This window comes from Anser brachyrhynchus (genome assembly GCF_964034855.1).
Source record: "Anser brachyrhynchus genome assembly, chromosome: 1".
Taxonomy (NCBI): domain Eukaryota; kingdom Metazoa; phylum Chordata; class Aves; order Anseriformes; family Anatidae; genus Anser; species Anser brachyrhynchus.
In genome coordinates, this window is record NC_137694.1 from 106199953 (window position 1) to 106224600 (window position 24648).

The window sequence follows — 24648 nt, forward strand, 5'->3', positions numbered from 1 at the left end:
TTTGCTCAGTGGAAATAAAGCAGGGAGGACAATGTCACTTTCCAGCTTGCTTCTATTTTGTTAATACTCTAGTGAAAGGGTCTTGTTTTAAAACTTTTTGCATATCAGGAAGACATTTTATTCATTGGTTACTTGTCCCTTACTTTCTATTTTCTCAGCTTTGGTTGCTCCTAAAGAATATTTGTGCCTAATTTATTAGTCATTTTCCTTTTCTGTATAGTATGGTCCATTTCTATGCTTGAATTTTGGTTTTCAGTAAGATCATGTTATCTGTGGCAAGTTGTAGCTAAAGTCTCTAGCCACATTCCTAAAATATGTGGCACTGGGGACAGCAGACTCAGAATTATGTGGTGGCTTCATTTAAACAAGAATAGTTCAATGGGTTTCACACAGTTGTGTATAAAAGTCAATAGTACACTTGTTGGTAGTCCCTGCATTATTTGTTTTAAATCATATTCAATTTCATAGTGTTTCTACATTCTCTGTTTTCAATATCCAGCAGATTTTTGTATTGACAAATGTGTGACATTTACAGGAAGCTGTTGTGGAGAAAACCTGAGGTTTTTCTGTATGGGTTGGCATAGTTGTGGCTTCTGACCCTGGGGAGAGCTGTTTGAGCTAGGGATTATCCTATTAGATGGATGTTTCTAATAAAACTACCAGCAGCTGGAGAGTTTATCTGCATTATCATTGTGAGGTTTCAGAGCTAGCATCCCCCTGGATGTAAAAGGGGTAAATCCTGAATGTCATTGTCTGTTTCAAACTTGCTACTGGTTCAAGGTATAGCTGAACTCCCACAATGACTGCAGCTGATCTGGGCTAGGGCTCCTCTGCTCCCTCATGCCCTGCTAATCCCTGCAACAACCCCCTTCAAAGAAGTGGATAGTTTTCTTCCAGTTTAGCAAGCCAGAACTGCTCCTTAGTGTGGGAAAAATGGGCACCAGTGTTGGCACAAGTTAAAGGGCAAAAACGCATAGATAAGGGCAGGAGTGAGTCTGGGACCACAGCAGCCCTTAAATGAGATTAACCAGGCTGGGTGGGAGCTGTGGCTCTTAAGGGAAATTGTACTTCAGGTGTATGCTCCCTCTCTTCCCCTTGCATTGCAGCTAGCTGTCGCGTGGCTGCCTTGTGAGTCACTTCCAGTGGCTTACCTGTCTGAAACCTGACTTGACAGCAGCGAGGAACAGTTCCTTCACACCACAAAGTGACTTGGTGTATGTGGCATTGATGGCCACATCAAATAGAGGAGTGGGAAGAGAGGGTCTGGGCAGAGAGTGTCTAGGCAGTATCTCACTCTTGGCCTGGCTTGGCTGAAAGAGGAGGCTGCCTGCTAAAGGCACAGTTCCCCAAGGTACCAGGCATGGACTGCTCATCCATCTGGATGTCGGAGGAGCTTTAACTTGCTACAGCAGCAGAAACCTACCACAGCTGAGAAGCTTTCTGTTGAGTTATTGACTCACAGAAGCAAGAGTGGTAAGTGCTGGGGCACAAGGCTGGGAGAGCACATGGCTGGGGAATGCAGGAGGGAAGGAGGAGCAAGGCATAAGAACAGCTCCCCTCCCCTCTGTAGTGGCTTGAGGTTCTGTGCTGTAGGTCTGAGCTTTCTGAATTAAAGATAAATGTTTTCATATATATTTTTTTAATTAAACGTTAAACAAAGCCTTTTCCTGCAATGCTAACTATCAGATTTCTTTGGCAATTTTGAATTGGCAGAGTGAATTTTGTGTAACATCACAGGTTTGTGCCTCACTTCTTTTGGAGTTTTTGATCCAACGCTAGGAGCCCTGGAGCTGTATTTGTTACATCACTAAAAAACATTGCAAGCTTTATAAAATCAAAGCTGAAGTTCAAGGCTTTGGTCACCTTCAAACATCACAGGATAGGCAACATCTAGATTTAGACCACTGTAAAACAATCTTCTTTTCAGAGCTCCACAGATTTTAAAGACTTTTTAAAAAATTATTATTTTTTAAGGCCTGGGCCCAGTTTCTGGCTGGGCTTGTTGTTTTTAAATTTAAGCAGGAGATGTTGCCTTTTGCTCTGCTGGCTAACTTGCATTTTGCTTCCTGGCAGGCTGATTGGCACAGGCCAACAGGGCAAGGCGCTCTGTTATGGATTGTTCCATGGAACACTGCATTTCCCCAGATGGTGGCAAATCTGTAAGCTCGTAGCTATGCTCACTCCAATTATTATCTACCCTAGGGAAGATTGGTGGCAAATTTGCTTGGAATAAGTAGTTTCTTTCTTCCTCTTGTCTTTTTTCTTAAAAGAGCTTGGTCCTTCTGTCAGGACAGTATATTCTTTCTACGTACCATTTTTTATGGGTCCAGAAGAAACTACTAATGGGAGCAGGCTGGATAACAAAATCTACATTGGAGCAGAATTGGGGCAGCGTTGGAAGAAGAGAGTACTATTTTTTTGAAAATATTTCTTTTAGCTGAAGCCATGCTCCACCAAGGCTGTGGCTGTCACCTGTCCTGGAAGACATCTCCTGGAGCAAGAGCTAGGCACAGCTGGATCTGGCAGCTCTGGCAACAGGTTGGCATGCTCCAAAGGCAGTGTGAGTACCCTGCAGCCACGGCTCCGCGCCTCCTCTTTGCCCCCTCTTTGTTTTCCTATTGCTGTGATTTATTGGGTTGGGTTATGTGTGTGCTTCTTGGCCGAGTGCAGCTAAGGTATGTAAACTGCTTTTTAACAGCTAATACGCACCCACACATACAGTTACTTAAAAACAATATGATCAACAGTGAGTTACAGGAGATCAAGAAAGCATCAAGGGGTGAAAGTCAGTGACTAGCTGGCCAAGTCCTGTGTGTGGCTAAGGCTCTGTTCATAATACACTGAGGGGAGAGCAAGCCTGGCAGAAAGGGAGGGGACAGTCTCTGTGAATGTGATGCATGTGTACTTTACTTGGAGTAAAGTACAACTAGGAGTTGGACTCAATGATCCTTGTGGGTCCCTTCCAACTCAGATATTCTACTTTTTACAGAAATTTCAAAAATAAAATCACAGTGGTTAAATCTCCAGTAACATCTCCTTGTCCTGATTTGATCAATTTTAAACAAGACCTTTTTGTTTTGTTTTGTTTGTTTGTTTGTGTGGAGCAGAGAAGGGAAAATGACTACAAGAGGAGAAATTGTTATAGTTCTTTAGCTTCTCATTTTCTTTTATCAAGGCACAAGAAAGAACAGGGTGGGAGTTTTTAAGCATTGTCTGTGCTTTATTTGCCTTCCAGTGCTTGATGTGAACAGACTTACTCTGCAGTCTGTACTTGGAATGGTTCCTGGCTGTGCTCAATGCTTCTGGTTTCCAGGATGATCCTCACCACCCAGCCTAGGCACAGCATTGGAAGAAAAACATGGCTCTTCACAATTCAACTCTGCAGGTGAAGTTTTATTCCCCTTTCTCAGGAGGAAAATTTTCATTTCTCTGTCAACAAATGTTCCACTCTGCTAGGCTGATACTGGGGTTAGTCTGATTTAACACAGAATATTAGAGGGAAAGAAAGAAAGAGAGAGAGAAAGAGAGAAAGAGCAAAGTTTGGCTGAGCAAAAAGTCACCTGGATGAAAACCTTCAAGTGGTGCTTGGCCTTTATCCAAAACTGTCACGGTTGCTGCATTGCCTGGCTCCACTGCCTGGAAAGCCCTTGCAGGGGGAGCAGAGCATGGGGCCTACAGGTCTGTGTGCTCTTTCTATGAGAGGAGTCTGGTTATGCATTAGGTGGTGGCTTCTATCCTTCTCTCATCAGCACTGAGACCAAAGATATACTGTATGCATTTTCCAGCTTGAACATGTGCTAAGCAAAGCACTTCCATACCTCAGGTATGCATGTCTACCATCCTCTCACACAGAACTGATGGGTCCCCTCTGCCTTTTCCCAGCCTGAACCTTGGCACCTTGCCTGAACCTGCTAGGGGGAGAGCCAGGCACTTGTGGAGTTAGAGGCTTCAAATGGCAGTGCTTCAAAGCTGTGGTATGGGCTGGGACTTCCATGAGTCCCTGCTTACAACAGCTTGCCTTTCTCAGAAGTCCCCCTTTCCCCATCCCAAATATCTTCTACAAGACGGCAAACTCTAGGCTTCTGCTTGTGAAAAGTGGGGTCATTCACACTTTTGAGGTAATGATGCAATTCTTGGGGATGGACCTGTGGTTTTTTTGGACACTTGTGTTTCTACAGCAAATACAATCCGTATCAGTCTGCCACAGCGTGAAACGTTCCTCGGAGAAAAGAAATGAGAGGAGTCACTGCAGGTAGATGCAGGGCTGGAGGTGCAAGAACGTGCATTTGTCTCTGCTGCGCAGCCTGCTGTATTTGTCTTCATTGCAGGTGGGAGATTTTGTTATCACTGTGAAGCTTGCAGCCATTCCTAAGACCAGGCAGTGGCCTGGGCTGCAGAAAGCCAATAAAACTGACCTGTTAGTCTCAGGACTCACCTGGACTTGAGGTACTTTCTTTGTTTTCCCTGCACTGCCTTTGGTCCTGATTCCTTTATCCTGCTCCTCTCTGTTGCTGAAAACAATCAGCTGCTCAGGCCCGCTTTCATTGCAAACCACATCCTAACCACCCTCTTCTTCTTGCTCTTTTTACTTCTTCCCTCTCATTTTTATTTTCTCTTCTGCACCACTTCTATATCCCCTTCTCATCTCTTCTCCACCTCCAGCAACGCCTTTGTCAGGGATTATCTTTCTAGTATAAAGCTATGAAATCACAACTTTCAGAAATTACATATATATTAAAAAGAAAGAAAGAAAAAAAAAAGATGCAGGCTTAATAAAAGCTATGAGGTATCTAACTATGTGCCTAGGCACAGTGGTGACATACAAAAGGAAAAAGGCACCTAAGTTCTGATAATCCTCCACAGAAGTTAAGCACGCAGCACAATTAATGTATTGTATTGTGCATTTTTATGGTGCATTTGTATCAGTGTCTGATACCTCTCTGAGCATCTAAATACTTCTGGAAAGTGATGGCTGATGGGGTTAATTATCCATGTTCTCATAGCTTCACTTGTGCGCTGAACATTTTTCCCACACCTTCTCCCTCTTGATTGAGAATGAAAGTTCTCCAGGGCTGGGACTGCATCCTCCGGTGAGTTTGTACGGGCCTCAGGGCTTTTTCCAGACACTAACATGTTACAAATAAATGTGCATAGAAAGGCCGGTCTTACCATTCAGACTTTCAGCTGTAGAAAGCCGCCACCCCACAAGGGTCTTCTGCTAAAGGAATGTAAAATGAAAAACAAACAACTATGGGTAATCATGCTGTTGGCTAAAATGTGTTACCAAAAATTACTGACGACAAACCTCAAAATTTGGTGATTCACTCAAGCACCCAAAAAGCACTTACAAGAAACCACATGACTTATTATGTTAGAGGTCAGGGATGGTTTCATATAGTCTATGCACGTAATTATGTAGTTTTGAAAAAGCAACCCTTGTCCTCTCAAGGTAGATAATAAACACTGTGCTGTAACTGAAAGAAGGCCATGCGTTGCTTGGAAGAACAAACTCCTCCTCTTTGGCTCTTTCTCCTATTTATTTATTCATTGCACAGCGTCTAACACAATAGTTGGCCAGGCAGCAAAAAAACTCAAACAGCACAGCCTGAAACGTGGAAGGCCAGAATTGCCTCCTGCCTAAGCTGATTTTAGTGTAGCCGCTTTTCATGTGGGTCACTTCAACCATGATACGCACATGAGGGTGAAAGCTGACCCTAGGTTCCAGCTGAAATTTAGCCACACAAACCAGATCTGTACGATGATTATCAGAGGAGAGAGCCTGAGGAGCCTGTGCTGAGTTTTAAGTCATGTCCCCTCAAGGGAGGTGCAATGCCATAACCCCATCCTGCATGGCACAGCACTGCTTCTGCCAGCTGAAACGCAGCTTTGAAAACATTAACATGTTCACATTCACTCTGGTGGAGAGAAAAACTTGTCCAAATTTGAATGGGTCTGACTATTCCATAAGCCATGTAAAGCTATAAGCCATTATAACCGTCACAGGAAGCTGCCAGTTCAGTTTATTTCAGCAAGATTTCAGTGCCTATGTACCTTTGAATAGCTGGAACAAAGCAACTGGGTTTCAATTTTCACAGTTTACCAAATGTGGCGTTGATGGTGAGCCGTATGGTGATGTAAAGGACAGAGCTATATTTGTTTAAGGAACCTTCAGGCTGAATTTCCAGCCTCTCTCATCCTCTGAGTGCTGAGAGAGAGGAAAGGGGGAAGCTCTGAGGAAAACAAATGTTTCCTGAACTTTGAGTTTCTTTGCTTTGATATATTACCAGATTTTTTTCTGTCATGTGACCAGTCCTCCTTTATAAACTTTGCTTTATCTCGGTGACATTTTGTGTCTAGAAAATGATTAAGCTGTCATATTTGGGGACTGGAAAGAGCAAAGGGCTGAAAGAGTTTGTTCTACCTGTCAAGTTACTCAGTTACAGCTGAGTCCCCTTGCAGACATGCATTTCCTCTGGCATATGCATGCACCACGTGCTGGCCCCTGCCTGCTGCTCACACTGTAGGGGCTATAGATAGAAAAAATCTATATGTATAAATCTCTATGTATTAAAAATATATCACCAGAACAGGAGGACCGTGGGACTCAGCAAAGTTCCCTATTACTTATTAGCCAGCCAGTGGTCTGGCTTGTCTGTCTCTGTCCTTGGCAATAAAACAGAGATGAAAGGTAGCCGCTTATTTGGAGGCAGACTTAAAAGTACAGTAGCTATCTGAGGCCCTAGCCTTATCAAAGGCTGGGACAGCAATAACAGTACTACGTGGAGCAACAAGGACGTAGTAGGCTGGGCTGTCAAACAGTTACACCTTGTGTGCAAACAGCAGTTTCACATCCCCGTGGGCACTGAAAACACAGTTGGCAGCTGAAGGTAGGCTACAGCAGATGGTGCCTGGTTGTGGTACCAGCCTCCTTCTCCAGGCTTGGACACACGCACACCAAGGCTGGGCATGGCATCGCCTCCTAAAGTGGGGGAACCTCTGCTGTAACCGGCTGGTGAAGTTCAAGGCTCCCAGGCAGAGCTTAGCCCCAGGCTCTTAGGGGAAGTTGACCAAAGCTGTCACAAACCTGGGTCTGACAAACTGGGAGATCGTTTTGTACAAGTTTTCTTGCTTGTGATCCCACAGATCAGTGTCTGATTTGGCTGGAAGCAACCAGCAGTGAGAGCAGCCTTCTGTAGAGTTGTTAAAACTGTTGTCTTAAATTCTGGCAGGAGAGTTGGACACGGGAAGCTCCACGTTTATGTTTTAAGTGCAGTGGATATGCCCTTTCAGGGATGACCATTAGAGTTTTGAACTACAAGTACCATGTGGAAGCCATAAGGAGTCCTGCTGGCCCTAGGGGAGAACTGCTGTGCTTAGCAGAGACACAAGTCAATGATTTGAACAAAAAGACAGGGCCTGTCTCAGGAAGAAATAGGCTGAGGTACTGAATCAGTCACTACAGGCTTTGTTTTCCTCGTAAAGCAATTTTTAAAATTTACACATTCATTTCTACAATGCACTATGGTTAGATGTGTCTGATAAATTGTGTCTTGCAAAATACAAACAGCAAACACAGCAGAAAAGTCAGAAACAAGTGCTCCCCACAGCACTGTACCACCGGAAGAGTCACCCAAGAACACCCTGAAAAGTGAAGGCTGTCTGAGGAGCCCACGGGTCTGAAATTCAGCAGATGGATTTTGACAGTAAAGGTCAGAGACATGCATTAACAGGATATCATAGAGAAAGTGGGTGTGGTGGAAGGCAAACTGCTTCAAACCCACTGGGTAACCTGCGTCCAGATGTTGCAAGGCCAGGCGCTAACAAATAGCTCTTTCTGGAGCTTTGGTTCTTGCTCTCTGCTGTGAAATTACTAAGTGAAAATCATAAAGGCATTTTCTTTTCGTTGGATAAGTCAACCGAATATTTGGAGTTGGAAGCACTGCAATGCAGTGTTCGTGCTGGAGTTTGAATGTTTCTTATTCCCAATTCCTCTCTCCAGATCAGTTTTTCCCCTAAAGAAAGGAAGCAGGAAGAAACCACAGTAAATCTGGTAAAGACACAACATGCGCACCAAAGACACTGAAATGGCAATAGCAGCATAAAAATTCGTTTGCCTTCAGTCACAAAAACCTCATTTGGAGAGCACACAATATCCAGAAGTAGTTTCCTCAGAAGACTTCATGAATCTTACAGGCAGTTGGTACCAGCAGAAGCAGGTGTGATAGTGTTTTAAATGCTAATTTTGGTGCCACACACACTTTTCTTCTGGAGAATAATAGTGATGTGCTGGGTGAATCTGGTAACAATCTGGTGAAAGTATCTTGATAAGTTCACAAGAGCTTTTAATAAAATAGTGGAGTATGAAAATGCCCTGTGAATTATCTCCCATCTCTGAGTGATGTTTCAGGTAACAAAAACTGGGGGTAGTAGGTTGCAAAAGAACTCCCAGGAAAAATCTCCAAATATGTTTTCTAAAAGCATGTGTTGGCCTTGCTTAGAAGCCTACCTGTTCCGCACAGCTGATGTTTCTGGCAGCCCTAGGAGTTGCTGGAAACAGGCTACACAGCATTATATGAAGTGGTTTGCTTCATTTCAGTACTGATAAGAAAATTCTTGGAAGTTGCTTAAGGGACAGTAACTATGGTGCTGATTTCTTTCATTTTGCTGCTCTGAAGCAGGGTTCTGAAGACAGACAATGTGATGGGAGAGGTGATGGTTACTGAGAGATCCTCCCTATGTGTTTTCTCATTTTTAAGGGTAAATGAAGAAATTTGTTGAAAACTTAAGCTTGGAGCATTTTTTCCTATTCCTATCTGTCATGTGGTCGACATTAATACTACAGACCATGATTTTAAATCATTATTTAATTTGAAAATATCTGGGGTGGCAGGGAGAGAGGAGGAACATGAGAAATAAATCTGTAAATTACATCCAAAGTTGCTGGGTCCTATTTTCAGATGTCATGGGAAACCACATACTGTAATTCCTTTCATACATTGATCAATCTCTTTTTCAAATTGGGTAGAAAGTTCTCTCCTGCTGCTCCTCTTGAAAGCTCTTCCAAAACTTCCTTCCTCTGATGGTTTGAAACATTCTTCTACTTCCTGCATATATTTCTCTAAGGGTAGCTTTTACACATTGCTCTGAGCAAACATTGTCTTTAGTTTGAACAGCTCTTCTCTTTCCCATGTTTTCAGAAAGGAAAGTCATTAGCTAAATAAGCCATTTTCTGTTGGCTTTGCTATGTGAGATCATTTGTTCCATTTGTCTTAATTTCCTTTAATTTCCTTTGATAGAGCTAACTCAGTTGACCTTTCAGAAATTATCAATCTTATAATGGTTCCAATACTCAGGACCTACTTCTTTTTGAAAATTACTCTTTTTTTTTCTCTTTCTGTGCAGCCACTCCATGTATACTTGCATTGAAGTCGTTTTCTGCATCTCTTCCAATCTGAGTTCGTCAGCAGTGGACTTGAGTGACCAGAGCTGCATTCAGTATGCAGGAAGACCTCCTAACAGTGCCTGCTACAGAAACTGTTATTACTCATTTGTAACTAATGACTTACCAATTTAGAGTAAAAATTCTCAAAATATATGGCCTTAAACTTTACAATGAATTATTACATCCTATTATTAGCACCATTTTTGGGCACAGTTTAACTGTTCCTGCCAGTTTCGGTGCACTGAGCTTCATCAAGTTTACTTTTGCTGTGGGTAAAACACTTTCCATACCTATGGATTTCCTCCCATTTATCATACTGCTTTTTTTTACCGCCGTGTTCAGTCTTAGCCAGGCTGAAGATAGCTGCAAAGAAAGTATACAGGCTTTAGACCACATTTAGGAGGTGCCTAATCTCTGCCTCATGTCCTCCCTCTTTATACAACATCTGCTGCTAGTTTCAATGTTCTTTCATGCTTTAACTCAGCTCAGCTTGGAGAAAAATTCTCACTTTAATCTCTAAATGTTTTGAACTCCAAGTCTCTGCTTATTAATCTATTTTTGCAGTCCTAGTAACTTATTTTGAATTGGTCCAGGGAGGTATGAATAAATTTGACGACAGCAAGTGGAGAAAGAGTAGGAACATTACAGGTCGGACCTGTGTTAGGCTTACGTCCCTATTGCCTATGAGTAGATTTAGTACAGAGATGCCTGACTCCATTTCCCATGAGCAAATGGCAAGTCTATCTATAATTCTGAGAACAGTGTGCTCCCAGTGAACACCTTCATGGTGAAAACAAACTAAAATAAAATTATCTCCAAGATTTTATTTTTCCTGTCTTCAGCAGCAGAAACCTAGAGGCCTTTCACTGAAGTTACAGGAGTCACTGATTAAAACTGAGAGTGGGGGAGCCTAGCTATCAGTCCTTAGTGGTGATTTAGATGGGAAATTTGTCTGGTAACAATTCCACTGTTAAAAGGTCTCTGAGGTGGGGATCAAACCAACTCAGCACTGCAGATAACTGTCATGAGATAAAAAATAAGATGAATGAGTTTGTGTTTGTATAGCACTTGGACACAGAGTCCAATATAGATGTTAAATATTATTACTAAATACACGAGTGCTCTGTCATGAGGAAATTTTTTTGCAAAAGCAACTGAATGGGTAAACTCAGAGACCTGGACAGGTCATGAAAAAAAATCATATCAATCAAACAGTACCCTTTCCTGGGCTACACCCTACTCTCCCATAGTAATGTCACTTGGGAAAGATTTATACCCACATGCAGTGGCCATAGCAACAGGAATGATTACAAATATAAGAGCTCAGTTGTGCCAGGTGATCCCTAAGTTTCCATCACAGCGGGGAACCTCTAACACCCAGTTGTGGTCTTCCTTTCAGTGCCAGCTAGGGGCTTTGGCCTGTGGCTGCCCAGTGAAGAGGGTCCTGTACAGTCAGAGAGTTAATGATGATGCCAAACCCCATGGGATTCTGGATATTCACCTACACAGCAGAAAGAGTCTTCCTGAGACATTGGCCTGGCTGATACATGTGTCCACCAAAACATTCAAGCCCTTTGGAACGTGAGGACTTGCAGGGTGACCAGCTGCTGGTCCCCGTCCTGGCTCTCCTCAGCCACCTCAGTGGGACGAGCACTTGGCAGTCACACCCTACGGGATGAGGAACAGCGTCAAGATCTGGCCCCTGGGAGATTCCCTGGACATGAGCAGCCTGCCTGCTTGCAGGGCAAGCTCCTACCCCTCCAGTGGCTGCTGTGCCCCGGTCAGCAGCACGGGGCAGGTGCTGGAGCAGAGGGAGCAGATCCACGGCTGTAGTCAGCCGAGCTGGGCAGAGGCTGAATGCCTTTGGAGATGGATCCATGGGCAGCCTCTGTGCTTGCAGCGTGTCGAGCCAAGCACTTTGCTGGCTGAGCTGCTCTGTGTATAAACTTTCCCATGATGATCTGGGCAGCTTTTCTTATTCCCTCAAGCGCAAAGCTTGTAAATGGGACCAGTGCCACTAAGACAAACTTCTGTAGGCAGAAAGCAACAGATATGCTCAAAGTGACTTATTTACATTTACCAATGCAATTGTCTGTTCTGACAGTTAAGGAGTCATTACAGAGTCTCTCCCAGAACAGTCAGTTTAGCCAATGTTTCAGACATGTACAAGCAAAAGCAGGAGGATTACTAGTGGATGATCTGGGGTTCAATCACATATCCAAGGCACACGTCAGGATTCAGCCTTACTAAGGTTATTCTTGTGCATTGTGCTTTTATTGCATGTTTTCTTTCCCATCGTGATTTTGTGCCATGGAAAGTTCTCACTGGAAGATTTGACACCCCATGCATGTCTTCCCAAATGCAGAGAGATAAAAGGAAGGTTAAAAAGAAAGCAGTGGCATTGAAAATCATGGGTGTAGATTTTTAATACCAGGTAGGCTTCTTTGTAACCCTTTGGTATACTATATTGCTGCAACACTGCAGAGAGGCATACTGAAAATGAGTACCAGGCTAATTGAGAACACAGGCCTAAAAATAGAGGTGTCTGGGAAGTGATGATTTTCCCACAGAAACATCAGGTTTTCATAAAAAAAAAAAAAAAGGGGGTCGTTTCAAGTATAACACAGAAAGGTTTTGAATTATTGCACTTAGATTTTATGTTCTTCTTTCTGACCAACACTGAAGATTTTTGTTGAAAAGCAGTTTTAACAAAAAACATTGCCTTCCTCAAGAAAACCATGGCTACTGACATAATAATTAAAAAGTCTTAAAAATTTTACATTCAACTGATTTTTTTTTTCTGCTTATCTCTTATTTGGTTTTTTTTTTTTTTTCCTATTTTCTATCCTCTGCTTCTCACATGCAACACACTGACTGGTACTCAGGTTGTAACACTAAAGTGGCTATTTAAGGTGTCTATTTTTTAAAAATCTTAGGTGGTACTAAGGAAAACCAACACTTACTTCTTCCTTCTTAACTCAGGTCTTCTCACACTGCTTTTTCTTTTTCTTCATATTTGCTAGTGCTTTTTTATTAGTAGTATTTATTTCTCTTGATTGAAACTTGTTGTCTTTCCTTATTGTATTAATTCCCTCTTTTTTTTTTTTTGTCCATCACTTAGGCATCTCTAATAATAGCTGTTCCTTTCTGATTCAATTTTTTTTTTTTCTTTCTGCCACCATATTTGTGCTTTAATTACCTCGCCTTCTCCTTAGATATTATGGTCTGCTGTCAGTCTTACAGAACATATTCCATAGGGCTTTAAAAAGGCTAACCAATTTTTCCTCATGATACTGCAAGTGCTCAGTAAGTCTTATTATATCCATTTTGCGTGTGAAAAAAATACTGGCAGAAATAATGACTAGTGTGACCAAAGCCATGAAGCAACCTGTTGACAGAGCTGATGTCTGTTTCAGTCCATCCTTTAGTTAGCCTATTAAACCACTTTGCTCCCTTTGCTTTACTGCTGTGATATTCTTTTAAACCTTCCTGGAAGCACTTTGACACTGGGCTCCTGCAAGCTTTAACCCCACGTTACCCTTTGTCTTCCATCTGTTGGAACTTGCCCTAAGAGCTCTTCACCATCTCTAGTTCACCAGCCAACAGCAGAAGCATCTTGCCCAGGGACTGCTCGGTCAGAAGCACATCCTTTAGCATTTGAGGTCGCTACATGTGGTCATACATTGAGAAGTGCAGAAAAGTAGTTGTGAAGATCAAGGAATCTTCTTTTCACCTTCTCTCTTCGACGACATGGAAGGATACAGGTTTGAGTGCATGGGCCAGAGACATGTGAATACAATCTGGGGAACTGAAAGCAAATTGTCATTCCAGCAGAAAATTTCAGATATGGTAGGATGTTCTGGGCTGTTGTGAGAATAAGCAGTCTGCTCTTGAGAGGAGGAACAAGAATGGGTTAATAGACAGAGTTTTCATTTGTGCTGCTCGGGCTGAGTTTCAAATTCACTAACCTGAGTATTTTTCATGTGAGTTTGAGTTTCAGAATGAAAGCTTGCATAATGACAAGAGGCCCTGTGAGAATAGAGAAGGACCTTGCCCCTGCTTCAGGCTGTGAAGGGTTAGTACTTGAAGACTGCAAATTACTTACATGTGCATGACGTGTGTAAGTTGAGGATTTTCTTTTTAATTTTTTTTTTTTTTAATTTAAAACCAAAGTATGTTTCTGGGTCCAGTCTGCTGGGCATGCAAGTATACCATATCTAAGAAGATTTTTTCTTTGGAGGCTGAAGATGAGAAAAATCTGATAAATTTGGAATGCATATCCAAGCAAAACTTCCTAAGTTCGAGGGGCCACTGTGATTTTCTTTTGTGTTAGGGCCATATGTTAAAGATAGACCTTCTATTTCTAGCTCAAGCTCAATTCTTACCACCCCAAATGTGTTCAGCATAGTTTCAAGGAAAAGATATAGACTAAGCACAGTTCAGATCAAACATAGCATGGGTTTTGTGCTTTCCCTCTTCCTTTCTGTGAGGTTCAGACATTTCCAGAGGAGAGGGATGGGAGACAGATGTATTCCTATGCAACTGAATCCTTCTTCTGCATGGCACAAGCTTGGGCTCAATGCAGCCCTCGTGTAAGCCATGCTTGTGGAGGTGCTGGGAAGTGGAGATGAAAATCTACAGTGTGCTGTGTCTCCTTGAGGTGAGTATGGTGTTTATACCACAAATCAAACAACAAACCTCAGAAATAGAAACTTTACTGTGGGTTACCTTGACACGTTGGCATCCACAAGGCTTTTATTCTATGCCACCCAGCCTTCTCAGGGCTGCAGTCTTGTTAGCTCTTGTAAGCTAAGCATGTTTGGGCCTGAGTGGATAACCAGCAGAGAGAAGCCAGTGCTGGAGGAAGCAGGGCTGGTGACTCAGTGGGTAGCATTCTTCCCCCTGAGTCAGTGTTGAACCGACTGTGGTGCTAAGGGGGGCTGTTCTATGAACATTGCTGAATTTTGGACAAGACTGAGAAACCAAGCTCCTAACCACTTATGGCTTCTGAAACATCTCAGGTCTTTTCTCAGCAGCAGTGGCATTTACCCGGTATCCTGATCACATTCCAGCATGAAAAAATGTATTTCGTTCACCCACAACTCACTCTGCTACTTCAGCGAAACTTATCTTCTCTACTACAGCACAATGCATTCATAAAGATATGCTGTATTTCATGTCACCTTCTGACTTTAATACTGGTCAAAATGGTTTGCACACACATGATGAAACTCTTTTTCATATGCCATTTTTCATATATCTCAAGGGAAATCCTAGGTGTCCAGCCCATACACTCACAGTACTCCCTCAAATGTTAATCAGATATCTGCGTAGGTGTAAAGGATATCACTTTCTACAAAGGCCAGTTTGTCTCAGGGCAAATAATATCAGGGAGTAGCTCTTGACTTCATCATGCCAAGACCTTTTGCCCCCTCAGTTCACAGTGAAGTGCAAATATTACCTAGTGCTATGAAGGCAACAGCCTTCATCGAAAGGTTGCACATAGCTTCTCATGAAGCAGCGCGCCTAGTCCAAGTAGGTCCAGGTTCTCCTCTGTGTCCCATTGCCATTGCCATCCACTGCAAGAGTGATCTTCAAATGTGACCAACTCTGAAACGTTGTACTTGAGCCCACTTTGTACCTGCTTTGCTCCCTTGTCGTGGCTGACATGCCTGAATATATGTCTCCCAGTCATGGAGAAAGAAACCTTGTAAACCAGCACTGAAACACACACATTGCCTGATGCTTACTTTGTTTGGTATGTGATGACAGCTCTTTATAGGTGTCTGAGAAAAACAAATGAATGAAGAAGCAGTTCCTGGTGGCTTCTGCCAGCTGTTGACAATAACCAGTAATTTGCTTTTCCTGAAACAGACCTGATGCCTCTTGTGGATGATGTGATGCGTAGGTGTTGTGTCAATCAGTAAAAATTAAAAGTTGCTGAAGGGCAGGAACAGCAGCTGTGAGATTTCTTACTGCTTTTTGTTCACAGGGAAATGGTATCAGACTCTGTTTAGTGGCTTGTGTGATTTAATGTCACATTTATCTCACACGCTTTAGCAATGGCTTTTGCAAGCAGATTGATTTTAGACCCCAGCTTTTAAAGGTGTAAGATGAATGTTTCATTCATAAAAAACAAACTTGTGAAACCTTGTTTAGCATCTAAGCAGGTGGCCTGATTTGTAAAGTCTACAACTCAATTTGCTCTGTGGTAACAATTTTATTTTTCAACCCAAGTCAGTCTTCCCAGTTAGGTTTTGCTTAGAAATCACATGACTTAATAATTTTATAGTTCATGAACATACAGGACAAAAGATGAATGCACAAATGATTTCACTCCTCTTGTGGCAGGTAACCATGTTATGCAGTCCTCTTTACAACAACATCAATCTCATCTTACAGGTAGGTAGAATTCTTACCCTAGTGGCTCTGCTCCATCACCTGTGCCAGCACCTCATTGTTTTGATGATGGTGCATTCTGTTTTACATGTTCTTATCATCATTTGGAGGTGGGCAAGTTCACCACACACCAAAGGGCTAGAAGCATGCTACTGTAACAGGAAGGATCAGATGTTCAGGTAAAGCATTTTCTCAACAGCATCAAGGAATGCTTGCTATCAGGGTTGCATGGTCTCCTGATGTACAGAAGCCCCAGCTGCATGGAAACCCTTCTCTGTATCAACATGATAATATTGTAAGAGTAGGTCTGTGTCCCTGAACTAGCTAGAACCCCCATCTTTTTCACATCAGCTCTTTCCCCTGAGCTACAAGAACCATGAGACTTGCAGTGAAATGCTGGGAAATGGCAAGGCTGGAGCCAGAGGTGACCAGCAGTTTTGGAAGTCAAACCCAGTAATTCAGTACTTCTGTGTCTATTAACTCTGTGCCTATTAACCTGTGTTAACCCTTTGTTAACACTGTTAACAAAGCAAATTCTGTAGTTGGAGTGCTGTTGTCAAGCTTGGAATTCAGTAGCTTCCTCTGCAGCAGCTGGTAGGGTTCTCTTCAGGAAAGGGAAGCAGCAGATGCTACAATGGTATGCCCCAGGCTCCTCTACAGCAACGTCTATTAGCAAACATCTCCAGTGCTAAGCAAGCAGGGAGAGAGGAAAGCTGTGCTTCCTTCCTGCAGCAAACATGTCAAGTACATCGGGAAAACCATCACGTATGAAAGTAATGAAATAGCTATGTATAATCAATCCTAAGATGTAACTGAGAGTTTCTCTTCTGTTTGAAATGACTTCACTATGAGGTCTGTTTAAAATGTTTCTGTTGAAATGACTCTTCAGGAGGAAGAGGAGTTTCAAGCAGAGTGGATTTAGTGAAAACCACATTCGTGCTTCAGAATATTTAGACACTTCACTGAAATACACAAGTGTCTCTAACAAAATAATGCATTCCATGCAACTTTTGTTCTAACAAAGCATATAAGAAATTCTGCCATAGAGGTGATACACGATACACCAAGATGTCTAGGATTGCCATGTTGCTTTCCCTTTACAACAACTTCTCTTAAACCTCCATGTATCACTAGTCTAATCATGATCTACAACCAGTAGTGGAGAAAGGGCATGCAAGGCATTCAGAGTTACATTGTCATAATATGGCCAATCTACCTCATTTTGTATTTCATTTATTGGGCAATGTAGTTGAGGTTTTGGCTTTCAGTCAAAACCAAGAATTTTCCCAAGAGAATAATTGGATGAGGAATCAAAGAAACCCCACCAAATGACCAAAACATCTCCCAAACACCATTTTCCACTATTCATATTTTAAGGAATTAAACACGGTTTTAGTGCAAGGAGTAACTGTACTCTAGCCCTAGGGTTATGAACTGGATAAGCTATTAGGAATTTTCCATTTCTAACTGATTGTGATCTCACATCAGTGTAACTCTGCTCACTTTAATGGAATTACTTCAGAATTACTCTGATGTGAAAGGAGAATAAGGTCCTGTGATTCTATAACAACTCACAGTAAGCTGTTCACATATGCCTCCAAGAGGAGGAGCTTTTAAGAAAATGTAGTGGAATTTAGAACCCAGTTTTCATCAGTTCATTTAATCAGTTTACTTTGGTCTACTGATCACTTCTGCTGCTTTGCATGTGATTGTCCTTATAAGTGAGGTCAGGTTTATAGGGAAAAAAAAATCCTTTATAAAACCAGCTGATATTAATAGAAGAAAATGGACAAGTTATTGGGTACTCCATGACCTACAAATGTTCATATAGTCTTTTTAAACACAATGGTTTACCTATAATTAAACATTTATTATTCCAGGTTATAGTTTCTAAGGAAAGGTGGATTGCAGTTAAAAGACCACAAGACAAATCTTAATTATTCCTGCTTCTGTCAAGAGGAAACTAATGCTTACCTGGCTGTCATGACAAGTCATTCTTTAAGGATTGTAGAAACACTCCAAGATCCACACTTAGAATATGACATACGGTTCTCATCCAGCTAAATACCTAAGCCTGTGCTTAGCTTTAAGCACTGTGAGTAGTCTCACTGAGGGGATGAGTGTGCTTATATACTTTGGGACAGTGTGGGTCTTGTGCTCCTTCTTCTATTACAGATCCCCTGAAAATCCTAAGAGGATCTGTTGATCTGCTCTTCCCTTGTGCTCCCTTTGCCTTACCCCAAAAGGAACTTCTTAAACATTGTATTAACAGAGTTGTTAGGCTGAGAAGTGGTCTTCAGCAGTTCCTTGGCTGCACTGTAAGCATGGGGAGACACAGCACAAGTGTTTGGAGTGGCTGAAGGTCATTCTCACTAGCTCTTTCCTGCACAATATAGATAGTGTGTATATGAATGGTAGGATGTGGGCCATACAGTCAGAAAATCGCAGAATAATTTAGGTCAACAGAGACCTCTGAAGTCCTGGACATCAGTAGGGATAATTTCAGTTCTACAGAAACATATCAGGATCATCTCTAGTCAAGTTTTGCATATTACGATATTCATATGTAATATACCAGTAAGTGCCAGGCCAATTGTCTATAATGGAACACAACAGAGGCTTGAGGTTTGGAATCAGCTGTGGTTCAGGGCTGGAATCATATTTCAAATGGACTTAAGCTTCAGGGATTTAGCACTGCTGCCTCGGCCATTTTACCTAAGGGTCTCTTAAAATTACTTTAAATGGAAGGGAACAATTTAACCAAATTAGTTCAATAGGGCTGAATCCAGCATTTATCAATATCCCCAGAGGAAAAGAAGTAGCTTCTGCAGTCTCTTGATTAACTGAGCAGAAAATGAGCCACCCTCCCCTTTCTGTTTAAATTAGATATGAATGAACCAGTTCAAACCACATAAGAATTGACTTCTTGACTCCTCTGCGTGTACATTAACCACTAGGTCATGGTTTTATTTCTTCTCTGAGAAAACCAATTTCCCCTGAATGGGAACAGCATTTGGAAATGCTCCCACTGTGTTTCCTCATCCCAGAGCTTTCTTGTGCATAGCTATTTAAATGGCAGGAGGTCCCACAGTGAAGGGTGGGCAAGCACAAGCAGACCTAACAGCTTAGGTGGTCGTACGGCTCCCGTATAGCTGCAGAGCAAAGGAGAGCAGGTTTAGGTGCGCAGGTTCCTTGCCAGCCTACAGACAGTGGTTTTTTTATTTTTTTATTTTTTTGGGGGGGGGGGGGCGGTAGGGTTCATAAGGGCCACGACTTGCGAGCAGGAGCTACATTAGCGTGGGCATGGCTGCCCTCTGCTGGGTGCCACCGCCTGCTGGGCGTCCCTCCCGGGGACTATGCCTCCTCCTCCTCTTCTTCCTCCTCCTCCTCTTCTTCTCCTCCCTGTTGCGCGGCTTTGCCAAGCTTTGCAAGGGTCTCTACGAGCCCCACACTGCCTTTGAGTGTCCTTATGCAAGGGCAGGACGGACCGGCACAGGGGGAATAGGGGTTCTTGTGGGGGAAAGTGGTTACCCCAGGCAGGGGGTGGAGGGTGAGCTCCAAGTGCTTCAGCAGTAACTACCTGAGGCCAGACTTTTACTCCAGCGCAACCCCCTGGGATGGCAATGCAGCTTTGCTGCTTTTTCACTGAACAGAGAAAGCATGCACGTGTGTGTTTGCTGCAGAGGAAGAGCTGCACTGCAAATTTATCTCTGTTCCTGTATTTGTGCCTTAAAAGTCTGTCTCAAATGAACCCTGATTTCGTTCCTCCAAACACTTTCATTTGTTTGCTGTAAACACCTTAACCCAACATTCCTACTGATGCTCCTGCAGAAGTTGGAGTACGTCTGAAAAGAGCTGATGGATCTGTCTTGCATTTTGGAGACATGCAGGCTGGAACCACATCCTGCATCATCTCATCTGACAGGACAAATTGTACGGGGGGAATAGGGAAGTTAAGAAGAGCTGAAAGCTCTTACTGAAAGCAAATAATGTGGCAAACACTTTGAGAGGGATCTGAAAACGAGTCTCCACAAACCATCTTCATGCCATTTCAAGCAAAAATGTATGAAAGTACCTCTGTCATAAGGATGTTGCCTATGCAAGAAAGATGCAGCATTTAAGAACTACACAGGGTGAGTGAAGGTAATCCACCTCACCTTGGACAAGGACAGCTGTGTTGAGATGAAAGTTCTCTGGTCCAACTTGTTCTACGTAAATTGTTGCTGGCTCCTTTGTGCAGTCAGATGCAAGATGCTCTGTGTCACTCACTCACTGTACTTGGATCAGAGCCTGCCAGTTGTATGAGGGCCTGCCTGGACTCTGCTAGAGAGCTGTGGGGAGATGGGAGAGAACCTGTTCAACAAAAAGCAAGAAAGGAAAAGGGGTCAGAGACCTAGTCCCTGTGGGCTGTACAAGCTTTCCCACAGGCTACCTGAATCACAAGGGTTGCCAGCTGGCCAGGGTTGGACTAAGGGCTTGACCCCCTGCCCTTCCATACTGAGGCATGCAGTCACTTTGCAGGTCATAAAATGAGCCATGGTGCCTGACATGCACTCACATATGGGAAGGGAGAACTGACCTGTGGGTGTTGCATCAAGGAAATGGTACAGACTGTTCATTTCTGAGGACCCCTCAAGTTTTGACCCTCATTTTATAAAAGCCAGAATGCTGTGGAGCTCAAGTATGCTCTTTCTGTCCCGCCGCCTGTTCCAGTGAGAACATCTCCAGTGAGAACTCATAAAACCAGCCCCTGTGCATTTTGGCTAGCTAAAAAAATGTGTATGGCCTTATTTCTCCTTTAATGAATCCCAACAAAAGTCTCACCCAACTGAGTGCTTTAAAAGAACATGAAACTCACGTAATTGAAGTACAATTAAAAAAAACTCAGTCTTTTAGATAAACCTGCCCAAACCTGCCCACATAACTAGTGAACAAAGATGTAGGAGAGACAGAGCCTTGAAATGGTGTTTGTATTGGAAGTGATGTGAAAACTAAATTCAGTCTGACTAGGTAGACAGATACATACAGGGAACTGAAAATTGTTGTGCAAGGGGTCGTACTTAGAATATACCAGAGTCAGATAAGGGTCAGAGAGGGTCTGCTCTTAAAATTGGTTGTGTCTGTATCTGTAAAGGAGTGTACGTGGATAAGCAGTACTGCAAGGTTGTGCTGGTGCCTCTTACAGTGCAGAATGGATATGCAAAGACAGCTTTGAGCTACTGAGACATCTTCTGCAAGTAATTGCTAGATGGTATGAGTAAGAAGATCAAAATTTCGGCAGATTATACAACTTCACAGTGATAGGTATGGACAGAGTACAGCAAGAGCTGGAAGTATGATTAGTAGAAAAGAAGCTTGTCCTACATCTGGGAGAAAATACTCAGAAATCTATTTAGTGGGAGAATGAAACTGGAAAAGCATTCAATCCTGAGGGACTCCAGGGAGAAAAATAAACATGAGTTTCCACTGTGATATAGCAGAAGGAAATAAATGCAGTTTGGGGCTTTACATGAATAGGCAAATGAGGATTTGAGGAGCAGGAGATGGGCAGTTCTGTGACAGGCACCAGAGTGTTGCGTATTAGTAGGATTTGTGAGCAGACGTGGGTTCCTTATTTAGCCAAAGACTCCTGCGTACTGTAAACCTGAACACATTAGAGTTCAGGGGACCTGGACATACTGAGAAGTAGAGGAATTTGAAGACATTTAGGCACATGTAGGTAACTGGAATACATCTAAAAATCTATGCTGGGAGTTGCATGGTTGTATGAGGAGTGAGGAATATTTCTTGAAGATTAAAAACCGCAGGGACTCCAGCACTGGCAAGAAGACAGAACAATCTGGAGTGCTACTGTTTAATGTCAGCTCAGGAGAAGGAAGAGAAAACATGATACACCAAGTTCTGATCTCAGTTTTCACTGTTTTTGCACCAGAATCGCTTCTGAGAAGTACTGGGAAGGTGGTGCTCTACCCATGAGCCATGTGAGTCTCCCATAACTCACGATATGGGAAGCAGCTCATGTTTCGGTGGCAGCCTTCAGAAGAGTCTGAAGCACTGCCCTGATATTAAAGCACAGAATTCCCAATACTACGGTGAGATACTTTGTCTGAATTCACCCAAAGGGAAAAAAATGTATGGAAAGCTTAAGTGACTTGCTTTATGTTGCGCAAATCTGGGGCCCTGCCAGGAATAGAAATAGCACTCAGCCCCTTTGTTCTTAACAGCACTGAGCCAAAGGAACCTCTATGAGGATCTCCAAGGATTTCTTCCTACTGCAAAAGCTTTCAGTGTCAGTTCAGTTCCAGCAAACTGGGGGGGTGGGGCTGGGAGGACTAACCAGAGGAATGCCATGCATTACTCACATGCTTGCAAACAGCTTGGTATGTGAAGGCTGAGATGCAGGAGGCAGCAGTGCCTGGCTAGCAAAATGCCTGAGCAGTTCAGGTGGCCAGTTGGCAGGGATCCACACAGCGAGTGAAGGGTGACTCAACAATGTCTGGGGGTACTCAGCAAAGCTCTGCTGTGCCTCCTGCCTTTCAGGGAGCTGGTCTGGCCAGTGGAGAGCAATGCCTCCCACCAAGGTCACCTCAAGGAAGCAGCATTTCTAAGCGAAGTGGAGGCAGTACTGCTTGAATGCCTACCCTTCCCAAAGACGTGGCAGGAAACCTGAAACCCAGCTCACCAAACGATTTAATTTTGTGCTTAAGCCAAACCATATATAAAAACATATAAACATGCTTTACAGTTTAAGGCTCCGCCACATTGAAGGCATGGTGGCAGAAAACTCTGAGATGTTTAATTAAGATGGTGCTTGATGAGTTACAGGAAGGAATTTTAGGACAAGTTTGCCTGGGATTATAATGAGCAAACTTAACAGCCCAAGAGTTCCACACCTCTCTTAAATACTTTGTGCATACTACAGCAGTAATTTAATCCTGCTTGGAGACAGTTTTCTTAATTATGTAATGTGAATAATTCTCATTCTCCAGGTATTGGTACTGGACAATAAAACAGCTCTATGAATAGAAGATGCCATAAAACAACATATTCTGTGGCTACTACTATTGAAAGTAATAGGTATATATTCCTTCTTAATGATGAAATGTGTAATTGTTTTAGTGGGTCAAAGCCTAACAAAAAGATAAACCAACTTGTTCTGCTGATGCATTTGAATTACTGTTAAAGAATAACTGCCTGAGTAAAGTCTGATTCACTCAGGTGCAGATTTCTAACAGCAGTGACCTAGTGGATTAAGTACCCTCATAAATTTGGCCCTATAGCTTTTCTCAATACCTGGAACATCTGTGTGCAGATAGGTGTAGGTGGCTGAGTTAAGTCACATTGTTCTCAGTTTAGGAGTGATGCAGAATGGGAGTCTGAAAAATGGTAAATGTTATCTGAAATCTGCTCTTTTTTTCTGTTAGGATTAATTTGAGACCAGTGGGAGATGCATTAGAATTGCGCTAGTGGTGTCAGTTGAATTTGGACACGTAAGTGGCTTTTTAAAATCGGGCAAACATTTTTGAATTCTTACTGCATGTGTCTTTCCCTTACTCCAGAATCTTGTCTAAGTGTCAGGAGGAAGTAAGGTCTCTGGAATGTTCATTGAAAGGAAACACTTCCAGAGTGATGCAGCTCTCCAAAATGCATTACCTTTTTTTTTTTTTCACCTCAGTAAACACTGGAAAAAATTATTTCAGTATTTATGTAATGTTACCACTATCATTTCAAGAAACCCTGAAGTTTAAAGGGGCAATTGCACCAAGTATGCTTTCAATCCAGTAGTGAGTTTGATTCCTGGTAATTAGAAGGTCACGTGCACACTCTGAAGGCATTTTAACTCTTTTTCCCTAATGATTTGATAATAAAATTTAGTGTGTCTACTTATTAAATGGACAACAGAGAATGAAGCAGTCATTCAAGATCTTTCTCAGCATCTGTGATGACAGGACAGCTGTTAAGGGACAAAAATCACATGTATAAATAAGATAAATTACCGTAAATATTATTCTGTCAGTGATTACAATTAGGTGATGTGGCTACTGAATGTTAGAAGACTATTGTTTCATTTGCACTGTGTTATTATTGGAGAGCCAAGTCAGAACATGACCCTGCTGCATAAGACATTATACAAGGAAAATACAAAATAATTCCTGCTCTGAAGGACCATCAGTCAGAAATGTCTTTTGTAGCTAATTACTTTCCACCATTTCCCTATTTCTCATGTCTTCTGTTTCTAAGCTATCCGTGCTATCTCCTGATAGTTTTCTGAAGCTTGAGGTTTTTCTTCTTCCTCTCCATTTCTTTCTTTCTTTTCCTCTTTTATTTTTCTGGTAAGTAAATATATTGTTTGTTTGTTTGTTTATTTATTTATTTATTATTCAATCTGAACATGGTCATCTCCTTCCCTTGAAGGAATCCTGCTTTCCTTTATTCCTTTTCTGCTACTCTTCACCTTTGTTTCACTGAGGTCAGATTTTCAACAGACATGAATCAGCAGTTACCCTGCCAGCTTACCACTAGTGAGACTGGCCACTTGTTCTCTTTGATCTCAATGGCATTTTACTGTCTCCCACCTCCATCCTACAATAACCTGCAGTTACATGACATTGTGCAGACCTTATCCAATGAAACATTACAGTGATGGGATAAGGTAGATAAATATTATGCTTATAACACAGACAAGTAAACATAGGCAAAAATGTAATAAGGGTCAAGGTCATGGGAGTCAATGTACGAGTTTATATTAATCCAGAAATCCTTTGTTCTCAACTCTCTGATACATCAACTACCTATCACGCTAATGC

The 24648-nt window shown here is 42.4% G+C and overlaps 1 long non-coding RNA gene across 4 annotated transcripts; it reads left to right on the forward strand.

The window, feature by feature from the left end:
- The first annotated feature begins 350 nt into the window (after positions 1–350).
- On the forward strand, positions 351–16085 carry LOC308186646. Of its 4 annotated transcripts, none has more exons than XR_013944169.1 (5): positions 351–1473; positions 2438–2560; positions 3236–3385; positions 4179–4446; positions 5004–16085. It is a non-coding gene; the product is annotated as an uncharacterized lncRNA (long non-coding RNA). The 4 variants fall into 4 exon arrangements; XR_013944171.1 differs by lacking the exon at positions 351–1473 and having other exon boundaries at positions 2292–2560; positions 4179–4252; positions 4329–4446; XR_013944170.1 differs by lacking the exon at positions 351–1473 and having other exon boundaries at positions 2290–2560.
- Positions 16086–24648: the final 8563 nt, after the last annotated feature.